We start from the raw sequence: 27,373 nt of genomic DNA on the forward strand, positions 1-27,373 counted from the left end.
GGTTTTGCTCTGAAGCTGTAAGATTATCTAGGCTTGTAGCTAACTAAGTTTTACTTCCCTCAACCTTCATCAGAGAGTGAATGAATCAATGAAGATTGTTTTTTAATTAGATGTGAATTTGCAGACAAATGGCAGTCCATAGTAAATGCTTGCTGTATATGCCCCATGTATTTTAACAATGCAAATGTGCCACAGTCTACGTGCACATGAATATTTAAGGTTTTTTTAGTGCTTTAAAAATGTTCAGAGTTTTAGTATTCTCTTGATTTTTAAGAAATGCAAATGTACATTTAAATGTAGCACTGTTTTTCAAAATGTTACCTAAACTGAATACAGATACTTCATTGCTGTGTTCTGAATAAATATCACTGTCACTTGTTTTCCACTACATCCCAGCCCTGGTTCAACTTCAGAGTTGTTGCTTAAGTTTGTTTCTAGTGGTTGGGGTATATCTTTTGCTTAGAGACAGCTTTCATCATTCATTATCTGCAACCGCTAATCCTATATAGTTACTATTTTGGAGATACATGTTTGTCTTTGGACAGCGACAATGTTTAAATTTCTGAAATGGTTCACGTACACAAAAAGGTGTTTGAGGGTTAGTGTGAGTTGTAAGATTTTGTTCCTAGTATTTTTTTTTTCATCTTGATTTCACCTTATCAAGATGATAAATTATTACTTTCACCTAAATTATTACAATTTTTTAGTGAGTTGTTTTTCTCTATAAAGAACAGAGTAAACTTGACACACCTCTCCCTGCGAAGGACTGCCACCACTCCATGATGTGTTCCTGCCTTGCACCCAGTGATTCTGTGTAGGCTCCAGTACCTATCAAAAACAAACAAACAAAAAATCTTCTTAACTTTCATTTCTTTTTATTTAATTCAGCATTTCTATTGCTCTCACTAATTTCTCACTATATGAAGGGCAGCTGCTGTGTTTAAATGATGCAGTAAACTAAAATCTACAAAAAAATGGAGATACATGATTTTTCATTGCACAGTGACAATATGCTTAAATAGGGGTGTGCGATATGATGATATCAGATTGTGAAGGATAAGGATTTGTCCACGATACACCATCACAGGGACATATTTGGATCGTGCAAATGCAGATACTGTCCGCTGCAGTTCTTATAAGTTGTTTACATACTGTGTACATATTACACATCAGTCAAATGGGCAGAAAGGGAAAAAATAAAAAGTGGTACCATGAAGCCTGAAGAGCCCACAAGCGATTCACACACACACACATATTTGAGGTTTTCCATCAATCTATTCGTTAGCAATCCTCGTGTTTGTGTAAAGGAAAAACACAACAAATAAAAAAAAGTATTTAAATATGTTCCCCGTGGGTCTCCGCTATGGCTCTCAGCTTTATCGACATGAAGACCAATCAGTGGTGATGCTCAACAAAGGAGGCGGGGAAGCAACCATGCTTCAGTGCCTAAGAGACGTGCACTGCGAGAGACAAGTGCCAGACAGTTTTATATGGCAACAATCAAAAAAATAAATACATTTTCAAAGTTTAGATCCCATTCACTGTCTGCCCTTTCCCTACTGAGACCATTTAAACACAGGTGGGGAGTGAAAGGTATTCATTTCAATACCTTGAAAAGATTCTGAAGGCTTTTCAGTAACATTACTTCATAAAATTGATTCTAGTTTATTCACTGCCTCAAGATTTGTATATGTAATTTCAGGCAGAAAATGGTAAAAAAAATTCCTGGAGTGGTAAGAGGTTAAAAACCAGCATGAAAAAGAATCGTGATAAAATCAAGATTGTAATCATGCAAAACCAAATCGTGATAATGTATTTTTGCCATATCGCCCACCCCTACTTCAAAACTCTCACACAGAGCCATTAAAATTAATCTGCAGGGCCTGAGAGGCTCAAAGCTCAGAGCCTCTATGGCCATTCTCTTTCTCTCTCTAGTTTTCTGTGTGATTGGGGGTTGGGTATGGATGGTTCAGGGGCAGAGGGAATACATCTGTTTAACCTTCAGCATCTCCAATTCAACAAGTCTGAAACAGGCCCCTTTGGGGAAATGGATTCGGTATAGAATAGAATTTAACCAAACACACTGCATCCACAGCTTCGACACAAACACAAGAGTGTGTGGGTGACCAGGCGGTGCAATCGTTTGTAAGGATCTATTAAAAGTTGCAGACTGCATAGGCCATTGATTGTATTATTGGATGTTTCATTTCTTTATTCTATTGCTGCAAAGTTCTGAATATATACCAGGAGCAAAGCCAGCATTTGGCACTCTGATTAAAAAATGTGGAAACTACAGTAATGCAGGATAGCAATTGTGAGTTTGTTCACACTCACTCTCAGAAGTAACAGCTTCTACACTTCTGGGGAGGCATCATACTAAAACAGGTCTTTAAATCCATATTCCAAGCCAGGATTTTAAAATTGACAGCCAGTATGACATTATCCATGGTCTAGTTTCATCAAATGTTTAGTTTCAGAGCACAGTTCTAATGTAAACAGATGGGATAGATGTATATCTTTATCTCTTCTGGCACTGGAGAGAGTGTCACAACATTCAGAAGTACAGCAGCTCACTGTCTCTGCATCTGGGGGGTATAGGATCCCACCATGTTGCATAATGAGGAGGAAAAATGTAATTAATATTAACATTTTTTGCGATAGGGTCTAAAAGGAAACTGTTAGCAAATCAGGCTTCAAAATGTTCCTCTGTTCATGTCAGAATCTGAGTGAGTTATTCATTCTCAGATCATGTTTCATTGTTGTAAGAGACTAGAAGCAGAAACAATTTTTGTTTTGTCTCATTGTTTCATACTGTTTTCAGGGTAAATAATCTGATTCCTCTCTACCTGTGCTTGGAGCATTTTTTTATTTAACACAGAAAATAATTATTTAACAATTAAAATTCCCTCTATGGGGTGCAGTGTAGATAATAAAATAATGGTTCCTTCAATGTCAAAAATCATTTTTGTCAGCTATAAGGTTCACATATCCTTTTGGAGTTCTATCTAGAGATGTAAGTCCCTAATGTTTCAGCACTGACCATGTCCTGGATAAACTACATTTAATTTCTCCCTCAACACATCAAACAATAAAGCTGACTGACATTTAGAATCAAAGTAATTACTTGTATATCAAATTAGATAATTTCATATAAGATTAACAATACGTACATTTATGAGCAAACTTTGAATTTGGCTTGTCAAATGCCGCTAACATCATTGCAATGTTTTTTTATATGCTGCTTGATAGTTATTACATTGTAAAACATTCAATTAAATGCTACCTTAAAAACACCACCACATTTTAAAAAGTCCACATAAAAAAAACTAATATATTTAAATAAATGACCACTTCAAATAAACCTTAAAAACACTAATACCACCAATATATTTTTAGTCTACCATGTTAAAGATCCACCTTCAAACATGACAACGTTAATTAAATGACCACAATAAAATCTTTCATTAAAATATTTAAATTGACCTTAGAGATAAGTCCACCTTAAATAAACAACCACCTCAAAAAGACTGCAAATATACTTAGAGTGGCACCTTAAAATGAACTTTCCGGGTTTAATATCTCTAGTTTTATTAACTGTGATGTGCAATATGTAGGGAGTATGGCGCTATCTTGGAGACAGATAAACGGGCCAGGGATCCATATGTTTATTACATTATTTATTTGAAAGTGTTGAAAAAATCTAAAAAGCTATTTGAACATCACAGCTGTGTATCTGAGTAATGAGTAAGTACTCAATATGGCAGTTACTCTACATTAGTATCTGACTCTTCTGAAGACCCCTGCACAAGATTTTCTTCTGAAGACTTTATGGCATTCAACAATAAGAAGATGAATGATGTCCACTTTTTGGTGATGAGGAATATTAGTTCTGGATGACAATGTCACGCCTTCGTCCTGTCATGTCTGTTGTCCCCGGCCATGTGCTTTTAGCACATGGCTATGTTTTGTTTATATCCTTGTCTCCGCTCTCGTCCCGCCTCCTCGTTCGTGTCATGAGTTAACCCGTCCTCGTTATCTGTCCAGGTGTGTCTCGTTTGTGTCTGTATTTAAGCCCTCTTGTTTCACGTCCTGTTGGTCGTACATTTCACATTTATTGGTCGTGTTTTCTAGTCTGTCCGTCTGTCTCCACAGTTTTTCCGTGTTTGTTTCCCTAGTCGTTGTTTCGTGTCGTAGTTTCTTTTCCTCTCTCGTGCCTTCGTTTACTCTTTAGTCTGTCAGTCCCGTTTGCCCTGTTTAGCTCCCCTTGTTTAGTTTAGCCTGCTTGGCTCCCTGTTTGTTTTCGTTTTGTTAAAGTCTCTTTGTTTTGTTGTTTTCCTTTATTAAATATACCGTGTTTTAGCGAGTGCGTCCGCCTCCCTCAATCCACCCCTCGCTCCTGACAGACAACTAGTTCTAGTTATGGAGAGAGATTAGTCTCAAAATACTTTACAAATGCGTAAAAGTTAATCCACAAATAAAACACAAATCACAAATTTGTTTCACTATTCGCAGCAAAACAACCCCCTGTAGGCGGGACTATGACTCCATTGGCTGCCGCAGTAAATGTTAGACAGGTAACTCTTGCTGCTAATAGGCTAAATAAAAGTGATGACCAATGAGAAGCTCATATTATGTTGAGCTTCTTGACCTAAGCGCAGCCTTCGATACAATAGACCACAATATTCTCATAGAAAGGTTAGAAAACATGGTTGGAATCACAGGGACAGCCCTATTATGGTTCAAATCTTACTTAACGGAACGTTATCAATTCGTAAAAGTAAACAATCTAAATTCAAATTATTCTAAAGTAAGATTTGGAATTCCACAAGGCTCTATTTTAGGACCATTATTATTTACATTATACATGTTACCGCTAGGCACAGTTATAAGAAACCATGACATTAACTTTCACTGTTACGCAGATGACACACAATTGTATATTTCAGCCAAGCCCGATGACAAACACAGATTAAAGAAAATAGAGGACTGTGTAAAAGACGTGAAAGGCTGGATGTTGCGTAACTTCCTCCTTCTAAACAGCAACAAAACAGAGGTCCTGCTTTTGGGTCCAAAAGTGACAAGAAATAAATTATCAGACTTAATTTTAAATCTAGCTAACTTTCCAGTTAAACCTGGTTCAGCAGCAAAAAATCTTGGTGTCATAATTGACCCGGATTTATCATTTGATCAACACATAGGTAGTATCACTAGGACAGCTTTTTTACATCTTCGCAATATTGCTAAGATTAGAAATGCCTTATCCCTCCAGGACACAGAAACATTAGTACATGCCTTTATTACTTCAAGGCTTGACTACTGTAACGCACTACTGTCAGGATGCACCAACAGCAATTTAAGAAAACTTCAACTAGTTCAAAATGCTGCAGCTAGGGTCCTCACTAAAACTAGAAAATTTGAACATATCAGCCCAGTTTTATCATCACTTCATTGGCTGCCTGTTAAATTCCGCATTGACTACAAAATTTTGTTATTAACATATAAAGCTCTACATGGGCTTGCTCCTGAATATCTTCAAGATACAATTTCCTATTATGAGCCCCCACGTTCACTCAGATCACAGAATACTGGATTTTTAAATGTTCCCAGAATTCAGAAGGCCTCAGCTGGGGGAAGAGCCTTTTCTTATAAAGCCCCCCAACTCTGGAATGATCTTCCAGAAAATGTTCGGGACTCAGACACAGTCGCAATCTTCAAATGTAGGCTAAAAACTCATTTGTTTAGTTTATCATTTGGTAGCTAATGCTCCCCCATAGATAAAGGCGGCAGATCCGGGGGGTCCATGGACACAGGGAATTATAGTATACTGAGACGCTGGTGCTGTCGTCCCGCCGCTTCTCGCGATCACTCAGGTTTGTTGACGGTGGAGCGGAGGGATGCCAGTGTTTCAGGATGCTCCCGTGTCTGTGTGTCCTCCTGGTTCTCTCCTTTTAGTTAATGCTGTCATAGTCAGATCTGCCGGAGTCATTAGCCACACTCTGGAAATTTTCATATTTTCTACTTTACAAACACAAAACAGTTCAAAACTAATTCCATCCCTTTACATCTTTCCGAGTAAACGACTGCCCACCTGTCTGTCTGGACACTGATGGATGACTGTCGAGATCCTCCTCCACGCTTCAGACCAGCTGCCCACGCTCCAGCAACCACCAAGTGCCTTGAAGCTGTCCCTACACTGAAGTTCTCATGGACTACTAACTATCATCACCAGTAGATTGACCAGAGGAGGATGGGTCACCCCTTGTGAGCCTTGGTTCCTCCCAAGGTTTCTTCCTCAGCTGGGGGAGTTTTTCCTTGCCACTGTCGCCCCTGGCTTGCTCACTTGAGGGTTTTACATTTGTCTTTACATTTCATGTCAAATCTTGTCTTACTGGAATTCTGTGAAGCTGCTTTGTGACAACATCAGTTGTGAAAAGTGCTATATAAATAAATTTGATTTGATTTGATTTGAGGAGCCATGGGGTATCTGCCCCTCCCTCCGGCTGAGCATGTCTGTCTGAAACAAATCCCCCGTTTTAACAGTCCAATCTCAAAATTACGAAACACATCAGTCCCGTATCAGTCCAATAAGCAACACGGTTTTAGTCCAAATACGGGATGATTTTAATGTATTTTATTTGACAACCCTAGTCTGCAGCGAAATTATGGAAGTTCTGCTGGACTTTAACATCGTTAAATTTAGGGCACCTTCAAAAGTGTTCCCCAGTGATCCCCCACTCTTAACGGTCTGTGAAATGAAGCTGAATTCAGCAGCTTGGGGGCTTTTTGTTCGAACTTCCACATTAAATGTTGCGCAAATGTGTCTCCGTTAGACTTCGACTTCGACTTTACAAATATTTGCAATGTAAATTTAAATAAATGTATTTCTTTTCGCATAAAATTGTGATATATCTATGAAAAACAAAACATGTATTTATGAATGTAACTGCACTTGTACAAATTGCAGACCGCGAAACACAGATTGGGATGTATTCATTTGTGAATAGTGAAACATATTTGTGATTTGTGTTTTATTTGTGGATTAACATTTACGCATTTGTAAAGTATTTTGAGGCTAATCTCTCTCCATAAACACTAACAATACTGAGGTGATTTATGCCCCCATGCACAACAAGGGGGCATGGTGAAGTTCAGCTCATGTGCCGCTGGTCCAGATTGTCTAATAAAGTGTGTGTTTCACATTAAACAATTCTTTTGTCCATCTTATTTGATCTAAGACACCAGGATCTAATTATTGGATATGTATCTTATTCCTGTCACATAGTGAAACCACCCAACACTGTAGCAAATACAGTAGCCATAGGAGAAACAGCGGAATCCTTTATAAAGCCTGTTCCTGTCAACTAACTCCTAAGGGAGCAGAATCAGCGGGTAAGTACTGCTCTAAAAAGCTTGTCAGGTGGCTTGCTAAGCTGTGCATGGTTCTCTTCTTGGCAGAAACACTCCCTCGTGTCTCTCGCCCTCAGTTTCTCAGGAAAGTTTAGCCACAGCAAGGAAACTTAGAAACTACTGTTGACTGCTCAGAAGGTGCTTAGAAAACGCATCTCAGTATTTATTTATTTTTTTATTCTCCATATATTTAAGTCCCCAAATAATAATATCTAATGTGTTCGGCACAAAACACACACTTGATTGGAAAGCTCTGGAGCAGCTGAACATGAGCCAAACCTCACCATGCTCACTCCTGCTGATGGTTAAATGGGTATAAAGCTTCTTAACACTGGGCTGTGGAGCAGTAGAACTGCGTTCTCTTGATTGATGGAGCACAAGCTAATACCCTTCAGGGCCCCCTGGGTCTTCAGAGAATGCCCACTGATATCTACTGAAACATAAAAGACACTACATCCAAAAGTCTGTAGACAAGGCTTAAAATGAGGTCTTTTAAGAATCTGTGAAGATTTTTTTTTAACTCTAACATGTCTTATTCCTCTCTGTATTTGTCCTTCCCTCTCTTTTTATATCTATCCATTTCTTTCATGCTGTTGTCTTTCAAGGCACCAGCTGATGATGAAGAAAACAGCCAAATACAATCAGGGCTAACAGAGGGAGGGGGAGGGAGAGAGAGAGAAAGAGAAAGAGAGAAAGAGAGAGAGATAAAGAAAGTGTTTTAGAGAGGGATTCAGAGAACGAGAGAAAACAAGATCTAAACAAAGAGAGAGGGGAATGAGAAATTGAGAAACAGAAAGGAGAGAGAGAGATGTGGCTACTTTAAGATGCTGTATATAATTTGTGGGGATTTGACAACCTCTCTGGGGAAATGTGTTATTACATGCAACATGAGAATGAAATTACATACTGCAGCATTAGTTTGATGTAGTGTGTAAATATTGCTTCAAAACAAAAACAGCACAGCTAATCAAGTGTGCTTAAATATTCAGCTACAAAACAGTCCAGTTGAATGAACTGCTTTTATGACATCACAACTCGCTATAAATAATGCTATAAGGAGTATGTCACCTAGAGATTATTTTTTAAGCACAGCCTATTAGAACAGTGCTCAGCAGTCCCAAAATGAGCAGTAACAAAAACAGTCGGCTTAATTCTGAGAGATAACTATGAATGATGATGTTTTTCATCCTTTATCCCACCCTAAATTTGAGAGATCAAGCTAGAACTTAATATGGAAGGATAACGTAAGACAGGCCCTTTAAAGAGTTGATGGGTTTGTGCTTAAACACTGACTGAAGCCCAATAATTAAAGTTCATGCAATCAGCCTGTACCTTCATCACCAGAGGACTTTTAACACACAAAGTTGTGCAATTTGTAACGAGTCAGCCCATACCAGCCTGGAAAACAACTAGAATCAATTACATCTCAGCACTGTGGGAATGTTAGGGTTCATTAAGATTCTTGTCTACAAAAGAAAGAGGGGAAACAAACCCAAAAAGAGGGGAATACAGAACCTTTAATTACGTCTTTTTGATTTTTTTTTTCCAATCTAAGTGACAAAAAGACAATACAGTTTAGTGACAGGCATTTCTTTTAGGAAGCAGGCAATTAGATGGGAACTGTCTCTCAGCTTCACTGACCACACAGGATAACTTTGTAGCTCTACAGTTACGGACTGTGGTCCATCTGTTGCTCTGCATACTTGATTTTCCTCTAGTCCTTCATCAGTGCACACAAGATACTGTTATCGGAATAGTTATGGCTGGTGTACTATTCTAAGTCCAGCAGTGAAATAGAGGGTTTTACAGTATGGCTATAGGAGGAAACCAGAATGCCCCTGCAGACATGGGGAGAACATACACCAAACTCTTCACAGACAGTGACCCAAAAGAAAATTTTAATCCACAACCCCAGGACCCTAGAGCCACAGTACATACATTCAGGGTCATGATGGGTCCAGAGCCTACGCAGAATCACAGGGCGCAAGGCACGAACACACCATGGAGGGTGCGCCAGTGCTTCACAGGGCAAGACACACACACACCTATGGACACTTTTGAGTACCCAATCCACCTACCAACGTGTGTTTTTGGACCGTGGGAGGAGAACACACAAAACTCCTCACAGAATGTCACCCGGAGCAGGACTTGAACTCACAACCTCCAGGTTCCTGGAGCTGTGTGACTGTGACACTACATGCAGCATCACCGTGCAGCCTACTGTACGTACAGCCAATGCAAAAATATATGCTCAACTCTTTTTTTTTGTTTGCATTATCTCTAAAACAGAATGAAATAAAATGAGATGTTCTAGAGCAGCTGCACATGAGCTTAAGGTCAAAAGACCCACAGCAAGGCTGTGTAGCAATGGACTATGTTCTCCGGATGTTATTATTTTGTAGTGAAGTCAAGATACATGCCATGAAACACAGAGGAATAATGAAAAGAACAGACAGAAGTCTAACAAGCATATCACCAAGTAGAAGAAATAGGGTCACGGTGGATTATCTTTATTTTGAGTTCCTAAGAGTATAAGTGGGTGATAGGAGGGAGTCTATGTCATTCTCAGTATACAGGCATTAAATGAATAATTGGATGTACTGAAGCAGCTGCACATGAGCCTCAACTCACCCTTCTTTTTGCTGAGTGTGGGTTAATTGAGAATAAAGCCCCCAGCATTTGGCTGGGCAGCAATGGGGTTTGTGATTCAGATCTAATCGTCCAACCTTCGTACCTGATGTTAATGTTAATTCTGGCAGCTGAATTTGATTTAGTTTTAGAATTTGATTAAAATATAGCTTTAGACTTTGTTTTAGTCAACAATAAATACATAAAATGAAATAAAAAAAAATTGCCAAATTTTGGTCATGTATTTTTAAAGGTTTTACTATGAGAGGAATTAACTACTAAGTTTCATAAGAATATATCTTAAAAACTATGTTGAATTTACACTTTTTATCTTCAAAATAATTTCAAAGCAAAATGATTCAAAATAACACTAATATTTTAAGTTCAATTTGCTGTAGTAGGAACACAGAGACTGGGTCAATGGCAAGAGTTCCAGTTTTATGAATCACTGGCCAACAGTTGAAACAAGTGACTCCCACAGATGCTCTCATTGACTTGACAACATTAAACATTCATTCATTCATTGTCTGTAATCACTATTCCAGTTCAGGGTCCTGGAGGGTCCAAAGCCTACCCAGAATCATTGGGCCCAAGGCAGGAACAAACCCTGGAGGGCGTGCTAGTCCTTCACAGGGCGACACATACACCATTTTTGAGTCGCCAATCCACCTTCCCACGTGTGTTTTTGGACCATGGGAGGAAACCGAAGCATCTGGAGGAAACCCATGCGGGCATGGGGAGAACACACCAAACTATAGGGCAACACAGTGGCTTGGTGGTTAGCACGTTCACCTACCAGCGCTGGGACCTTGGGTTCAAGTCCTATCTGCGTGGAGTTTCCATGTTCTCCCCGTGTCTGCGTGGGTATCCTCCAGGGTCTCCAGTTTCCTCTCAGTCCAAAAATATGAAGATTAGGTGAATTGGCTTCTGAAATAACTGTCCTGGTGTGAGTGAATTAGTGTATGTGACTGAATGTCTGTATTTGTGAGTGAATGTGTGTGTTCCCAGATATGGATTTGCGCTCTATCCTGGGTGTAACCCTAGTGCCCGATGCAGTCCTCCAGGTGGACCGTTGTTCCTGGTCTAGAGTACGCTGTGTGAGTTTGGCTGCCACTTCTCGCCAGTGTGTGTGGATTGAGTGCTGAATGGAATGGTAATCTGAGCAGTGTTGATTGTAAAAGCATCCTTGGGTATATAAAAAGGAGCTATATAAGTGGAATGATAAATACATTTTTTCCTGGTCAACAAATATCTGTCTGAAAACCTCAAATCCTCACAGTGTAAAACCTTGTGTTGGCACAAGGTCTCTATTAATATCCTGTATATTAGCCTGTAATTTCTCTAGAACAGACAATTTGGTGGTATTCCATTTTTTTACATTTAACGATGATGATAGAGTACATAACATCAGTTATTTCTTCACTGCACAGCTCTTTCTAGTGGGGGTGCAAAGCAACAATCATGTTAAGCAGGCTTGTTGAACGATCGCTGATTGGTATGAACAGGGATCAATAAACTGCTTACAGAAATGGATGAGGGAGGCAGGGCTTTGGCTGATGAGCACTTAAAAAGCCAGCCGGGGTTAATGGGTCTGCTGTCCAGACCAGAACGGCCACTATTCTCCACAAATATCACTGGGTAATTGGACGGAAAACAGCAAACAAGCCTGGATAGATGATTTCCTGACTTGCTGTTTGATAAACACTGTTGATCACACCATTCCAAAACCTGAAGGTGAAAACAGCTGAAAAAAAATCATTCCATACTGTTCAGTTCTACAAAACAATTACTTAATCAATATATGTCCACTCAAACGTCAATACCGTCAATGTTCCTCAAGTCTCTAAGGGTTAATTCTTTAACTTTGACACAATAAACTGACACACCCACAAACAAACACACCTGCTGCTGGTTTTAATGCCCATGACTCACACACATCAAATCCCACAATAACAGAGTTGTAGCTGGTAATATATATATCAGAGCCTATGGATTATTTGCCAGCTATTCATCACTGGCATGAGAGGTTTATGCACACACACATACAGAGATATCTCTAACTTAATATTAAGACACAGGATTGGAATAATAATCAAGCTTAATTATTAAATAATAAGCCACAATTTTAGTTACAATCTACATGACTGCAAGCCTTTAAAGTTTAGCCTTCCAACAAAACATGGCTTGTAACAAAATAGCTGAACCAATCTGGCTGTGATGCTGTGACATCGCAACTATGACTATTTCTGCATTCAAGCCTCAAGACTCAAAAAGTATATTCAAAAACTTCTGGACCTTAATTAATAAAATATTATGTAATTCAATATTGCTCAACAAATTACTCAGATTCTGATGCTGTAAACCACTGTGAATAAATGTAGTCCTAGCGTCCATGTATTTTGAAAACAATGTATAACGGATGTACTATTTTACATTCATTCATTATCTGTAACCGCTTATCCAGTTCAGGGACTTGGTAGGTCCAGAGCCTACCTGGAATCATTGGGCGCAAGGCAGGAATACACCCTGAAGGGGGTGCCAGTCCTTCACAGGGCAACACACACACATTCACTCACTCACTCGCACCTACAGACACTTTGGAGTCGCCAATCCACCTACCAACGTGTGTTTTTGGACTGTAGGAAGAAACCCACGAGGACACGGGGAGAACACTACTATTTTACATTTTTTTTTATTAATTACACTGAGATTAACTCATATTTACTATATTAAGCTGCAGGGGCTTGCCTAGACTGCGAGGAGACCCGGGGCTTAGCCCCAAGAAGAAGTGTTGCTCTATGAAATCTTTACCAAATGCTCGTAAGATTAAACCCAGCAAGAAATCACACTTCATGAAGGACTTAATATGCTTTAATAATACAATTGTAACTACTAAATCTGTGTAAATTAATAAGTTGTTTGCACATGTAAATGTACTATGAGCTTATTTTAATATGTGTGAATATTTAACTCAAAATAGCATGATGTCAATAAAATCATATAAGAACACAGAGCATTTTCCTGCATTCAGGAAAAAACAGCAGTACTGTTCATTTGCGCTAAATACACTAAACCAGGAATGTCAAACTCAGTGTGGGTAGCAGGCCACATTATACTCAATTCAATGTCGGGGGGGCGGACCACAAAAGCTTTAATTAAACAACAAGCAACTCCTCTTAAATTAAATTCACTATTTGAACGTACAAAAAATGGATGAACAGGTGCAAATCATTATAACAAATTTGTCATATTTACCCTCACAAACATATAATATGTAGTTTCTAAAACACATGACATAGGGCAATTATTTGTGCTGTCAAAATGATTATTTGCAAGAAAAATAAATTTCTCTCAGACATACCATCGGTTATTAAAGTAAGGTTAAAACTGTCATTCTGTGCAGTTTATCTTGGTGGGACTTTGACTCCATTGGTTGCAGCACTAAATGGTGGACAGCTAACTCTGGATGCTGATTGGCTAAATAAGTGACAACCAAAGAGAAGTGCGTTCTCTCGTGCTGTGGAGTATTAGCCCCTCCCAGAGAGCTACGGATCTTCACTGTTTTAAGTTTCCCCTCAAAAAGACACGACTTTTTGTCATTAGCGATACTTATAATACCCACTTTATGATCGCACATTTCAAGACGTTTTAGTGTAGAGGCCTTTAAACTAACATGCAAGACGACCAAATTTCCTATCATGTCCCACAAAGCAAGTTTGGTTGGGAACGCTGACACTACATTTAGCGTTCTGAAACAAAGTGAGTTAAATACATAGTTATATTGCAATGGTTTTACTCAAAGTTCCCTTTCAAGTTGAGAAAAATCGCGGCTGCGAGCAACAGTCTTCCAATTTGGTTCAGCAAATTCACACACGAGATAGCTAACTCACTATTAAAAGTACTAAAAATACCCAGACGAAAAAATAATTATCATATAAACTCACTTTCTCCTGACTGTGTACCATGCCGCCTCTCGCTGTTGTTGTATAGGGTAATCCACACAAAAAGACCTGTATAATATCTCCTGTTTTGAAACCTAAATGATAGCGCTTCCTTTATGTTGGCTCAAACAGAGCAGATAGAGTGCGTTATAGCTTCCATAAAGCCAGAGAAGAGAACAGCACCCCTATTGGGCGGAGACGTGAAATTAACCTGGATGTTAGGGGCAATTCTTATTGAAATGCATTGAATTTCGTACGTGAAACTGGGTGACTTGGGCTTCATAATGTAAATTTGCTATTACAAAAGACCCAGGGCTGTAGCCATGCCCTAAACATACCCCTCACCTCTCCAGATGTGTAACACTTCGCTTCGCCAAAGACCTTATTGACTGTGATTTGTCTGTAGTTGGATGGATGTTGAACCAAAGAAGTAAATATTAGTTAGTTTCATAGGTCCACACCAATGTCAAGAGCAAATCACAAATCTGTGAACCGGTGGCATTGCTATACGGTTCCGTTACCACTACTTGCTAGGGGGGTAACTTTATTGTTAGTGCAAAGCCTGAGTAGGGTTTGTTCAGTCAATTTTTTCCTATAGAATATAGTCCTATCACAGGACTATGTTTTGAAAAAATCATTTGTTTTTTGTCATGCAATATTAGGATGCACACAATTATTTCCTCATTTTTTATATATTGCATGCCGCAAATTATGCATCCAGTACACTGCAAGATGACAATTTATTTGAGGCTCTGTGCTCTTTCTGGAGCTTCTTTAGCTCAACACACCCATACATAATGTCACGGTTCATGCTTAAACTACTATTGTTTTGTTCCAGCTGGGAACAAACTTTTCCAGTTAAGGAATATATCTATGTTGGTGGAAACTCAATGAATGGTTGATCATGTGCTTCCTCAGAGATGTGAGCCCAGCCCACAGCTTAATTTGAAATTGCCGCAGACACAATACCACTGAACAGCTTAATGCACCGGATCAGTCACATCAGCTGACAGACAAGACCTTCTGTGCTCTCTAGGACTCCTGGCCTCAGACAGCTAAGGCATCACAGAGAATCTAACCATTGAAAAACTTATAATAGAGCAAACTCATAGACCACTGCACCACTCAGGAGCCTAGAACTATCGATTTTAATAAGCCTACATAAATTAAGCTGGTTCTGCACTGGTCTAGCAGCTCTATGTTGGGATGCAAAACCAGAAGTGTCAAAATATCTGATTATGATCTTGACATTGAGTTGTCATTTCTATAAATTCCATCTGCAGAAAGAAAGAATTAAACATATTAAACAATAAAATAAAACTTGCAAATATAATTTACATATGTACCTACAATACCTATAAGGGTGGTATTTCTAATCAAGTGGCCAGAGTAATGAAAAAAAAATGTTTCCAATAAAATGTTCAGTGTGAGGTTAAGTACAAGATTAGTGTTTCTGATAAAGTGGCCAGCGAGTGAAAGTAGAAGGGGTTGTTTCTGATAAAGTGGTCAGTTAGTAGAAGTAAAAGGGGGTGGTGTTTCTGATAAAGGGTACACTAGAAGTGGAAGTAGAAGGGGGTGTTTCTGATAAAGTGGCCAGTGAATGGAAGATGAAGGGGTTGTTTCTGATAACGTGGCCGGTGAGTGAATGTAGAAGGTGGTGTTTCGGATAAATTGGACAATACAACTGGACATAGGAGGGGGTTTCTGATAAAGTGGCCAGTTAAAGTGAAAGTAGAAGGGGGTGTTTCTGATAAATGGCCAATGAGTAGAAGTAAGAGGGGGTGTTTCTGGTAAAGAGCACTGTTTATGGCCAATATTGTCAGAAGCCTTTTTTCTGCTTTTGTTCAATGCCACACAAAAAAAGCAAAGTTGCATTTTTACTCATAGAAAGTGGGGCAGAGAGAGAAAGACAGGCAGGGGTGGGGTGCCTATCACAGACAGACATTTCAGAACTGGAACTGGCAGAGGAATGAGAGGACAGAAAGAGGGATGAAGGGAGAGCAAGATGAAGGGAGAGAGAGCAGAACACAAAGATGGAACGAGTGATTGAGGTCAGTGGCCTCTTTCAGAGCAACAGAGTAAACAGCTGGAGACCCACCTGCTGTGTGTATGAGAGAGAGAGAGAGAGGATGGAGAGGGAGATGTGACATTTGCTTTTCCTCTCGAATAGGCTTTGATTAAAGGGCCTATATCCCAGTGTTTTGGTATTATTTCCTTGGTGTCCAGTTTTAAACTACCATTGTCCAGTCTCTCTTTATTAATTAATAATTAAACAGGCTTTTTTGTGCAATATACATTATATGGACATTTGGACACCTGCTCTTCCAGAATTTCCTCTGAAATGTAAAGAATATTCAGGAGCAGTAATAACAGCTTCTACTCTGGTTTTTACACGAGATGCTGGAACACTGCCGAGAGCATTAGCGAGGTTAAGTGCTTATGTTGGAAAGTAACAAAAAACAAAGGGATATATAAAGGTTTTAAAGTGGTGATGAATGATCACTGCTTTGGGGGACATAAATCCCGTCACATTTTTTGGAAATCCAGACTTTGGGGGGGTTGAGTTAGATAAATGTAGATTATGGGTCCATTAAAAGATTAAATAACACATAACATTCTCTACATATTATGATGCATTATTTGAACATACTCAAATAATAATATAGTCACCACAGGGTCAACACAAGGCTTCCCCTTCATGAGGATTTGATTATGTAATCAGCGCTGCAAGAACAAACACTAAACCTCAAAGAGAATAAAACACAGTGCATACACACGATAGACATGAACATCAAAGAGATTAGTCTGGCTGCACTCGCATACACACATATGGGCGCACACACTCACATACAGAGCGAGAGAGTTACATGTGCTAAATACCCATATAGCAAAACTAAATAATTGATTTAATATAATTGGTTTACATTTGTGTGATATAATCATCAGGTTTACTGTGTTTAATCTCTGTGTTTAGACTTGTCTGGGATCTTGAAATGTTTAAAACATATCTTTCAGATAATACAAGCCTTACAAGCTTCATACAAAACAATACAGAATGTCCTATATAAAAATGTAATTTAGAATTATGTATATATATAGTTTCATACAGATCCAACAACTTCTAATTTAGTAATTTGGCTTTTTCAGTGTGTACGTTGTCTAGTGCAAAAAGTCGTTCAGAGGAGTATAAAGTATATAAAACTGGACTGTAATAGTGATTTTTTTCATATATATATATATATATATATATATATATATATATATATATATAGGTCCAGAACCTACCTGGGATCATTGGGTGCAAGTCGGAATACACCCTAGAGGGGGCTATATATATATATATATATATATATATATATATATATATATATATATATCCCAAACACACAAATATCCCATGATGCATCTGCAAACACCAAACACTGCTGTATGGGGCTGGATTAGACACTGCAGCTGGCATCAGCAGACACTCCTGCCGAATTATCTGTGTATTTAGTGCTACAAATCAGAGAGAGAGAGAGAGAGAAAGTGGGTCACTAAATCTATGGAGACTAAGAGACTCACTGATGTGAAACAAAAAATAGATAGAGATAGAGAGAAACTGGGAGTGATGGAGGGAGAGAGAGAAAGGAGGAAAGAAAATGACTGAAATAAAATCTGAAACAAAGGAAAGTGATAGAATGAGGAGGGAAAGGGAAGGGAGAGGGATAAATAGAGACTGGGCAATCTGCAATGCACTGTGTTCTGACACCTTTCTATAAAAGCCAGCATGTTTTTCAGTTGCTTTTCTCCAGGATCAGATCAGACAGGGTAGCTATCAGTCTCCATGTGCACCAGTGAGCTTTGGGCACCCATGTCCTTGTAACTGGTTCACCAGTTGTCCTTCCTTGGACCATGTTTGTTAGGTTATACTCACCAGCAACACTCCACAGGACCTGCCATTTTCAAGATGCTGACTCTTTTGTCTAGTCATCACAATTTGGTTCTTGTTTAAGTTGCTCAGATCCCTGCATTCGCCCATTTTTCCTGCTTCCAACACAACTTCAGGAACAGATTTTTTTGAGGTTTGATTTGAATACAAAATGAGTTGGAGAGCCATAGGGCAGATCTTGGTGAAGGCTGGAGGGAGGGACAGAAAGCTGCCAGGCTAAGGAAGACCTAAGAGTACGAGTGTGTTTGTAATGATGGAGAAGAACAGACAGGTATGAAGGAGCAATGTTATTTAGAGCTTTGTTAATGAGAAGAAGTATTTTGAATTGAATCTTGTATTTTATGGGAAGCCAATGAACCACTGGTGTATGGGACCTACACAATATTTTATTGTTATGTTAGTTTGATTGTGTGCAAGAGAGAGAGAGAGAGGGGGGGGGGGGATTTGTTCTCACTGTGTTCTTCCTTTGTGTCTTTAATCTCTCTAACAGACTACCATTCTCTGAAGAGCAAGTCACATGACTCCAAACAATACACACACACACACACACATACACACACACACACACACAGCAGCCTGATCATTCTCACTCAGTTTTAAGTATTGTTTAGGGTGACCAGACGTCCTCTTTTACCCAGACATGTCCTCTTGTTTAGACTTGTTAAAGTTTAGACTTTAACAAATGTCCGGGCAGAATTTCACAGACGTCCGGGATTTTGTTTTTCTAGAGCTTACATAGAACTTCGAGAAGCGTTTCGTTCACAAACTAGTCCCGCCCTCCCCTACTCCGTTCGGTTCGCTTGAGAGAAAAGGGGGAGTGGTGAAGTAGCCTAAAATCTTCGGATTGCACGGTCTGACTGTAGAGCTACCGTTATTGGTCGATAACCTTCTCTGTAAACATTCAATTGGTCAGTTTGCACATCAGTAGTCGTACACCCCCCCCACCGGAGACGTGTCCTCTTTTTAACAATCTCAAATCTGGTCACCCTAGTATTGTTGTCAGAAGATTTTAGATGATTTCACTTGATAAGATTTTTTTTCATGAATTTCAATATTCTCACCACTCTCCTTCACTCCATCTTTTTTCAGTGCATTGACTTCCATTCATTCTTAATAAATGAAATTAGCTTTGGCTGCTTAAATACATAAACCCAGCTATAGTTTTAAAGCAACACTATGTATGATTTGGGTTTTTTGCTCCTGGGGCTCCCCCTAGTGTAATTTATTTTTACAGCACTGTACTCAAATCTATAGGGAAAGAATAGGAAGGGGGTGTGGTTTCTCAACAGGGGCCCTCCACAAGTTACATAGTGCAGTTTCTGTAGTTCAGAACTGAGAATACTGAGAAAGAGCTGTGAGAAATTTAAGGTAAAAATATTACATAGTGTTCCCTTAACTGCTGTTTTGTTATTCTTTCATCCCTGTGTCCATCCCTCACTTCATCCCACTGTTTATCAGCTAGGAGACTGTCCACAGCCTCTTTTTATCTCTCTCTTAAAAGGACGAAGAGGTAGAAGCCCTTGGGGGGAGGGGGGATGTTTAGAGACCCTCAGTTCCTCCACAATGCTGCAGAAGCACCATCAATTCAAACAGAACTACAGAACTACAAACAAGGGGCAAAATAAAAGAAAATAAGAGAGAAAAGATGAGAATGCCCCACCCTTCCAGCATCCAAACATAAAATTCATTATTCTCCGCATTCTCCTTCCTTCTCTCTCTCTCTCTCTCTCTCTCTCTCTCTCTCTCTCTCTCAGCCCAGCAGCCTGTCCTTTATCTGAATCAGTGCTGAGTGGTGCAGAGTTAATTTCTGTATTAAAAGCTCTCTTGTTTGAGGTTTCTCTGAGCCACAAAGAGAGTGTTCTGTCAGTGGGGGGCACAGCGAGCAGCCTGAGGTTTATTTATTCTCCTTTTCAGAAAGGACACGCGGGTGTATGTTTACTGAATAAACATCAATGAGACTCTACACCTATTTCCAAAGCAGCTGGTGGCAACTTGATTCAGAAAAAGGAAACCTCTTTGTGTTTCAACATTCGCAAAATACAAGAGGTTCACTGTCCAAATCACAGCAGGTTATTTCTGACTAGGCACACAATATTCTGATTTGGTTCTCAAAGAAAACCACAGAAAACATTTGAGTAACGTGCCTGAAGTGTATCTCTTATATGGTAAACAAAAACGAAAAATATATCACAGCAGAAAACCTATAAGTTATAGCAAGATATGGTTAAAGTATGTATTGTTCTTGCATTATTTTACATAAATGACAGATAAATCTGATGTGAAGAATTAAATTGCTTTGTTTTCCCAGAATGAACCATAGATCGTCCCCAGTTTAGGGAGTGGGTGTAAGTGTATCCACGTATAAAATGAATAAACAAATGAATGATTTGATGTAGCACATTTTTAGAGCACTGATGGACTGCACCAATTGTTCAGTACAGCACTCTGGTAATTGGATCCCAAAGACACAGCACCCCATTTTTGGCCACACCAACACCCAGAGCCATGCAAGCTTTCTTTGGAGGTCTTGCATCCAAGTACTGGTCACATGCTATGGTTTAATGGGGAATCTCTGATACATCCAGGCCTTTAGGTGTCAGTAAAATGGCTGTTATGGCTGCAGGCTCATGTAAAGGTGACGTTTACAATTTTTATCAAAAAACTTTCATTCATTCATTGTCTGCAACTGCTTATCCAATTTAGAGTCACAGTGGGTCCGGTGCCAGTCCTTCACAGTGTGACACACACTCAAACATTCACTCACACGCTCACACCTATGGACACTTTTTTGAGTCGCAAATCCACCTACCAACGTGTGTTTTTAGACCGTGGGAAGAAACTGGAGCACTCGGAGGAAACCCACGCGGACACGGGGAAAACACACCAAACTCCTCACAGACAGTCACCCGGAGTGGGAATTGAACCCACAACCTCCAGGTCCCTGCAGCTGTGTGACTGCAACACCATGTCACCCTAATCAGAAAACATTCATTCATTCATTCATTCATTATCTGTAACCGCTTATCCAGTTCAGGGTCGCGGTGGGTCCAGAGCCTACCTGCAATCATTGGGGGCAGGCGGGAATACACCCTGGAGGGGGCGCCAGTCCTTCACAGGGCAACACAGACACACACACACACACATTCACTCACACACTCACACCTACGGACACTTTTGAGTCGCCAATCCACCTACCAACGTGTGTTTTTGGACTGTGGGAGGAAACCGGAACACCCGGAGGAAACCCACGCGGACATGGGGAGAACACACCAATTCCTCACAGACAGTCACCCGGAGTGGGAATCGAACCCACAACCTCCAGGTCCCTGCAGCTGTGTGACTGCAACACTACCTGCTGCAACACCATGTCACCCTAATCAGAAAACAATTTTTATATTGGATTTTTATTATGGATGCTTCCTCACCATTTGCCAGTTCTCTAGTCAGTTTACATGCTAGAAACTGGTCTAATGTGTCCATGAAGTCCTAGTGTCTAAACAGTTTGAGTAACAAATGAGTTTCTGTGGTAATTCAGTGAATAAAAACGTACAGACAAGTTCAACTTCAGCCACATACAAACAAAAGTTGTTTTTTCCCCTCAGACAATTCCACCTAAAAAGATGCAGCGTTTCTGAACATTAACAAACCAGATAACAGCTGACGTTCATTTACTCCAGTGAAAAAAATAAAATCATGACATTACAAGCAAAATTACAAGCAAAGCCCCCATCACGCTGCTTTTACATCACCTGAGCCATTTCCTAAAAAGCACTTCTTGAGAATTGGAATTTAATAAAAGTCTCTCCAAATGCAACCGTTGCACAATTACTGTCCACAAAAATCTGCATGATTCTCTTTAGTGTTCTGCAGATGACTTCAAAAGAATGCCTGAGAGAATAATATTTTAATGAGACTTTATCCTGCGCTAATTATTCATTGCCAAGTGCAGCTCTCAAAAAGTTTATTTTATCTATTAGTATTGACAATGCCTTCTCTTTTGAATATTCCATAGGGAAAATGTACAGCATAAAAGTGATTGAGGGCACAAAGACAGTTTAAAAATGCTTGCAAGCATCCTCAGAGAAAACTTTTGCTAAGCATCTTGTGATTTCAACAGCAAGCAATCTGAACTACAGATGCACAAACTGTCAGTGCTGCTGAATGGTGCTGAATTACTAACTAAAAGAATACAAAAGACTGTTTGACTGATTTTCATAAAATTTGGGCTCATCTGAAGAAATGTGTTAACAGTTAAGGTGCCAGTATTCAAATACATTATTCGGGTATCTGTTACGACTGAATTCTGTGAAGTCATTCAGGAAACATCATCATCGTTTTATTTTTGCCTGATCCATTTCAGCTTAGCAATGACATAAGGGTGAGCAAAAATGCCCAGAGATCTCTATTGCCCACTGCTTCCACCAGCTCTTTCAGGGGGATCCCCAGGAAGTCCCAGGCCAGCAGGAAGATTACTCCAGCGTGTCCTAGGTGTCCCCTGGCAATTCAGTAAGAAGCTGAAACTGGGCTTTATTTACATGGATTTTGCAAAATACTGGGAGACTGCATTCCCTCCCTGGAAAAAAGAGGTGGGGGAACACTGCACAGCCCTTCACTCACAGACTGACATACCATTTATTTATAGCCCATGTTGTATTTTTTAAATGCAAACAGACTTTATCAATGCTTAATTATGAAAACTGTGAAACATCATGTAGTTTACACGTGAACATATTTCTGTTTCAAATTTTCAGTTATTAATTTTTTAATCAAGTAGTTTCAAAACCTACATTTTTTAAATTATTTTGTGTCTGACTTACATTATTAATTATGAAGCACTTTGTAGCTTTGTCTTAGAAAAGTGCTATACAAATAAAGATTACTTATTAGTAATTTTTTTGAGGTCATCTGGCATATTACCTATTGCTGCTTCACGTACCACCAGTGGTTCATGTACCACAGTTTGAGAACCACTGTCCTATATCAATCAATTAGAGCTTCACATAGCACCCTCTTCACATAGCACCCACTCTCTTCCGATCTACAGCCACAAATTTGTATAGATCCTACACATTTGTCACATTTGTATAGATCCTACATTTAACCACTAAGGTTGCTGTGGTGGTTTATGACCCGATTAGCAACCAGCTACATCTAGCAACGTTTACATCATATCCTAAACCTACCCACTAAGGTTGCTTTGGACATTCATGATCTGATCAGCAACTAGCTGCCCTTAACAACTAAGGTTACTTATGGAGCCTAGCCCATGAGTACCATAACTACCCATGGCATCACTAGCTCTCCACACTGGTCATCTGGTAGGCAGCTCCCCTCATCTTTGTTTTGCTGAATTAAGCCCATGACACCTTCAGAAGGCTCAATGGTGAAGTCTGGTTTCCCAGACCCACCCCTCTCCAAGCTAGCTTTACAGCTTTGCCATTCCCTTAACTGTCCAAACTGGCCTCCCTAGTGTCTAATGCCCAATTTATGCTTCTGCGTCAACCCTATGCTGTAGGCTACGCATCGACACAAACTTTGCGCTGTTGCCTGTGCCACATTGTTTATGCCAAACTGAAGAAGTACAGAAACATGAACCTCTCCTCAACACACAGAGATGCAGACAGCAGCACATTCATAGCTAAATATTTCCTCAGACATGATGTGGACTTCAGGGACAAATGAAAATTTTGAAAGGGAAAATGCAGAGGTCTCCGGGAAAAAAACAACTCAATGAGAAGCGATACCACGCGGGAAAAACGTGCTGAATTTGTATTACTTACTTCCTGGCTTTCTTCTTCTGGCATCAAAATTAAGAGAGGAGACCAGTAAGGATTTAAAGATAGTTTATTATGTCTTATGTTCAAAAATGAAATCTGAATAGTTCTGGAATGAAGTCTGAATTATGAACTGAGAGGCAGACAACTATATACCGCATTATACAACCTTACATACGGGTTGATCAAACTCTACTAGAACAGAAACATGATCTGAAACAGGTTGAGCTGTCATAACACATCCTGGAGCACTGTTGTAAAACAGGACTATTCTAGCCATAAATAAGTGAGGTCACTGTCATAAAACTGACTGTGCTTGTCTAACAGACAGAGCTTATCAAATAAGGTCTAGTTAGGGAGTGTGACCCTACAAACTGTTTTAAATGTTAAGAGATACACAGATAGTGGCTGCCATCATATCCTCACTGCAAATGTTCCAACATCTATTGTAAAGCTTTCCCAGGTAAGACTGACAAAGTCCTGATTTAGAACTTTAATTTCTGAAGAAACACTGTTTTTAACCTTTAGAACGAGTTCCATGTGTTTGAACTGTGTGAGAATAAAAGGCCATTGCTCAGAGGATAAAGCAGGAGGAAATGCACGTAATATGCTTCAACATTTCCATTAACAAATGATGAATGGATCTGCTGACTGAGGAGGCCACAGAAGGTTGTCTCTGTGTTTAAAACCATCCTTGAATTTGTTTAGGACTCCTTTGAGGATATGGGTCCAGGCTGTATTTAAACATAAAAATATACATGTAGTAACAAAGGCCATAAGTAACTCATAAAACCTTGTTTGTTTTCCCCATTTCCCAGTGTAGTCCAGGCTCTGTGCATTGCTCATAGTACAGTCTGATCATGAAAGGTATTATTAGAAACCCCGTTCCCTCCAAAATTACACTTCTGCTGCAGTATCAGTTACTGCTCTTCTGGGAAAGCTTAATACAGATGTTGGAACATTGCCGTGAAGACATGATGGGAGCCACATACACGCTAGTTTTCAGTCCAGTCCAGTGCTAGGGGGTTTTATACTCCTCTAGCCCAGCGGCATCATTAGACCTCTTTTAGAAGAGCACCTGTCCTTTTAATATAACAGACAGTGTTTCTGCTGTCATAACCCAACAAAGTTAGCCTTAGTCAAGTGACTAACTCGTAAAATGCATAATGTTAGTTCCAGAAGCTGCCACATTCCCTGAGAAAGATAAAGCAGACACCTCTTCCTTTTTTGATGCAGCGAAACATATGAGACAAAATGCAATCCCCAGTGTAGGTGGTTAATAGATGTTTCAGCTACCCAGAAGCCATTTGTTAAAAAATGTATTCTATTTAAATATCGTATTTGATACATGTTACAGTGTATTGCCAGGGTTAAAAGCTAATATCAGTTTGTCTATTTCAATCAGTCAACCTTTATTTAAACTCTGGGTGGCCCTCATTTACAATGTAGCTGAGTTGATACAGAATATGGGACTGATAAGTTAAAGGAGAAAAACAAGTTGGCATGGTGGTGCAGCAGGTAGTGTCGCAGTCACACAGCTCCAGGGACCTGGAGGTTGTGGGTTCGATTCCCACTCTGGGTGACTGTCTGTGAGGAGTTGGTGTGTTCTCCCCTTGTCTGTATGGTTTCCTCCAGGTGCTCCGGTTTTCTTCCACAGTCCAAAAACACACGTTGGTGAGTGGATTGGCGACTCAAGAGTGTCCGTGTGTGTTGCCCTGTGAGGGACATGCACCCCCTCCATGGTGTATTCCTGCCTTGTGCCCAATGATTCCAGGTGAACTGGATAAGCGGTTACAGATAATGAATGAATGAAAGAAACAGAAAACAATATAAAATAAATTAAAATTTGAAAATAGTTTCAAAACAACATAAATAAAATGTTGTTCATTTATATCTTCCCCTCAGCCATCCTTTCATAAATCCCTAGTCATGACTCTGCTCTAGCCAATGTTTGGCATTAGGCACAGTGAAAAAAATGGTATTTTCTTCAAAGCAACCCAACCTATCCATGCTTTTCTATAGAAATATACAGTGCACATCAGAATGTTAGCTACAAAGGTTGTCTACAAAATTTTGGACATATAGTGTATATATGTAGTATACACACCCCCAACCCCATGCACACACACACACACTTCCACTTATGATCTACAACAACAGCTGGAACATCTGGTTTCTATTCAAGCTAATGCCATGTAATGAATAATGTTAAAGCAATTACAGCACTCATCAAATCATTACAGGAAGTGAAGTGCCGATATTGTGTATAAAGTGACAAAATTACCCTCCCCCTCCCTCGCTCCTCCAGCATTGCCTGTCTACTTCCTGTTCTCCAACACTTTAACACTCCGCCCCATGGTGTAGGCTGCTAGATTAAAACTGTAAATTACATTCAATCCAAAAAGAAGTGAGACATTTCACGATCCCCCATATGACATGAGAAAAAAGTCACCTCAAGCTGTGTGTAAAAGATGGGAGAAAACATGTCTGACCTCATGACCTTTAGAGCATGCAAATGAGGAAAACTGGGAAAAGATTGGTTCAAAATTGTCTCAAAACTCTTGCACTGACTCGATTTTATGTTTTTTCTAAAATTAATTTAGATTTTAGCATGTGTTCTATGTATTTGTCATAATATCATTTCTCTTCTTTATCTATAGTCTTATTTGATTCCTTATCTTGTAAATTAAATGTTCTGAAATAAACATCATGATCATACTAATTTCTGCTAGCACTTCTATGAGATATACAGGGTGAGATGTGTCCCCTGTTTAAGGGCATGTCTGCCTTGTTCTTCAAGTTTGGAGTTGCCAGAGTTTCACAGTCTTTGGGGAGGCCTCTGCAATTAATTATGTAACAATGTCATTAATTTTGTAAATATGTAATTACATCTAAACAGTGTACTAAAGTAATAATAATACCTCTAGATTACAAAGAGTTAATTGCTCTTTTGCTCTAATATTTGGCATCACTCACTCTCCTTATTTTTTTTTCATTCCCTCTCTCATTTTTTTTTCTTTTTTTCCCTCTACTAATTCTCTCTAAGGCCTTGTCTATCAAGCAATTTCAAAACCCTCTTAAAGCAAAGGACGTTGTGTCTTCTCATGTTTTATTCACGACAGGAGACATCGCCCCAGAACACCGTGGCTAAGCCCCACAGAGAAACGAAAGAAAGAAGAGAGAGGGAAGACACAGAGAACTCTTCAAACTGCAAAATTCAGAGTCCAACCTTCCCTCATGAAGCTGTTCAAAGGCCTGGGCTTGTCAAGGAGAGTCAGAAACAAGTTGCAAAAGTAAATGCACTATGGTAATAAAAGGTAATCAAAAGTGCATCACAAAAAAGCAACGCTAACAATAATGCATGCTGCGTCAGAGTACTTCAGGTCAAATGAAGAGTGCAGCCCAGAAGCTTCTTGTTATATTTTCCGTTCTTAGCTTTTAAGGAAACTCAGTTCTAACAGCACACAAATGAATTAAATAAAAAAAATTGTAGACATGCAAAAGTTTGATCAAACTACGCTTTTGGGAAAATAAGTGCACATCCTGCTCCTCATGGACCACCCCTGAAGAGTTCAGATCCGCTACGTTTTTGTGAAGTAACCTTAGTAACATTCTTTCAAAATGCAAGGCGCTAATAGGAAGACTGTCTCTCTTCTTTTGCTGCACTAACACCTGCCACACACACATTATTG

At 39.5% G+C, this 27,373-nt stretch overlaps 1 long non-coding RNA gene across 1 annotated transcript in view; it reads right to left on the reverse strand.

The window, feature by feature from the left end:
• Window positions 1-14,134, reverse strand: part of LOC136709366 (uncharacterized) — a 105,681-nt gene extending 91,547 nt beyond the window's left edge. Inside the window, exons 1-2 of the long non-coding RNA XR_010804487.1 lie at window positions 13,980-14,134; window positions 751-828 (exon numbers count right to left, since the gene is read on the reverse strand). This is a non-coding gene — a long non-coding RNA (uncharacterized lncRNA). The remainder of the gene's footprint in view (window positions 1-750; window positions 829-13,979) is intronic.
• Window positions 14,135-27,373: the final 13,239 nt, after the last annotated feature.

Source organism: Hoplias malabaricus, chromosome 11 (genome assembly GCF_029633855.1).
Source record: "Hoplias malabaricus isolate fHopMal1 chromosome 11, fHopMal1.hap1, whole genome shotgun sequence".
NCBI lineage: Eukaryota > Metazoa > Chordata > Actinopteri > Characiformes > Erythrinidae > Hoplias > Hoplias malabaricus.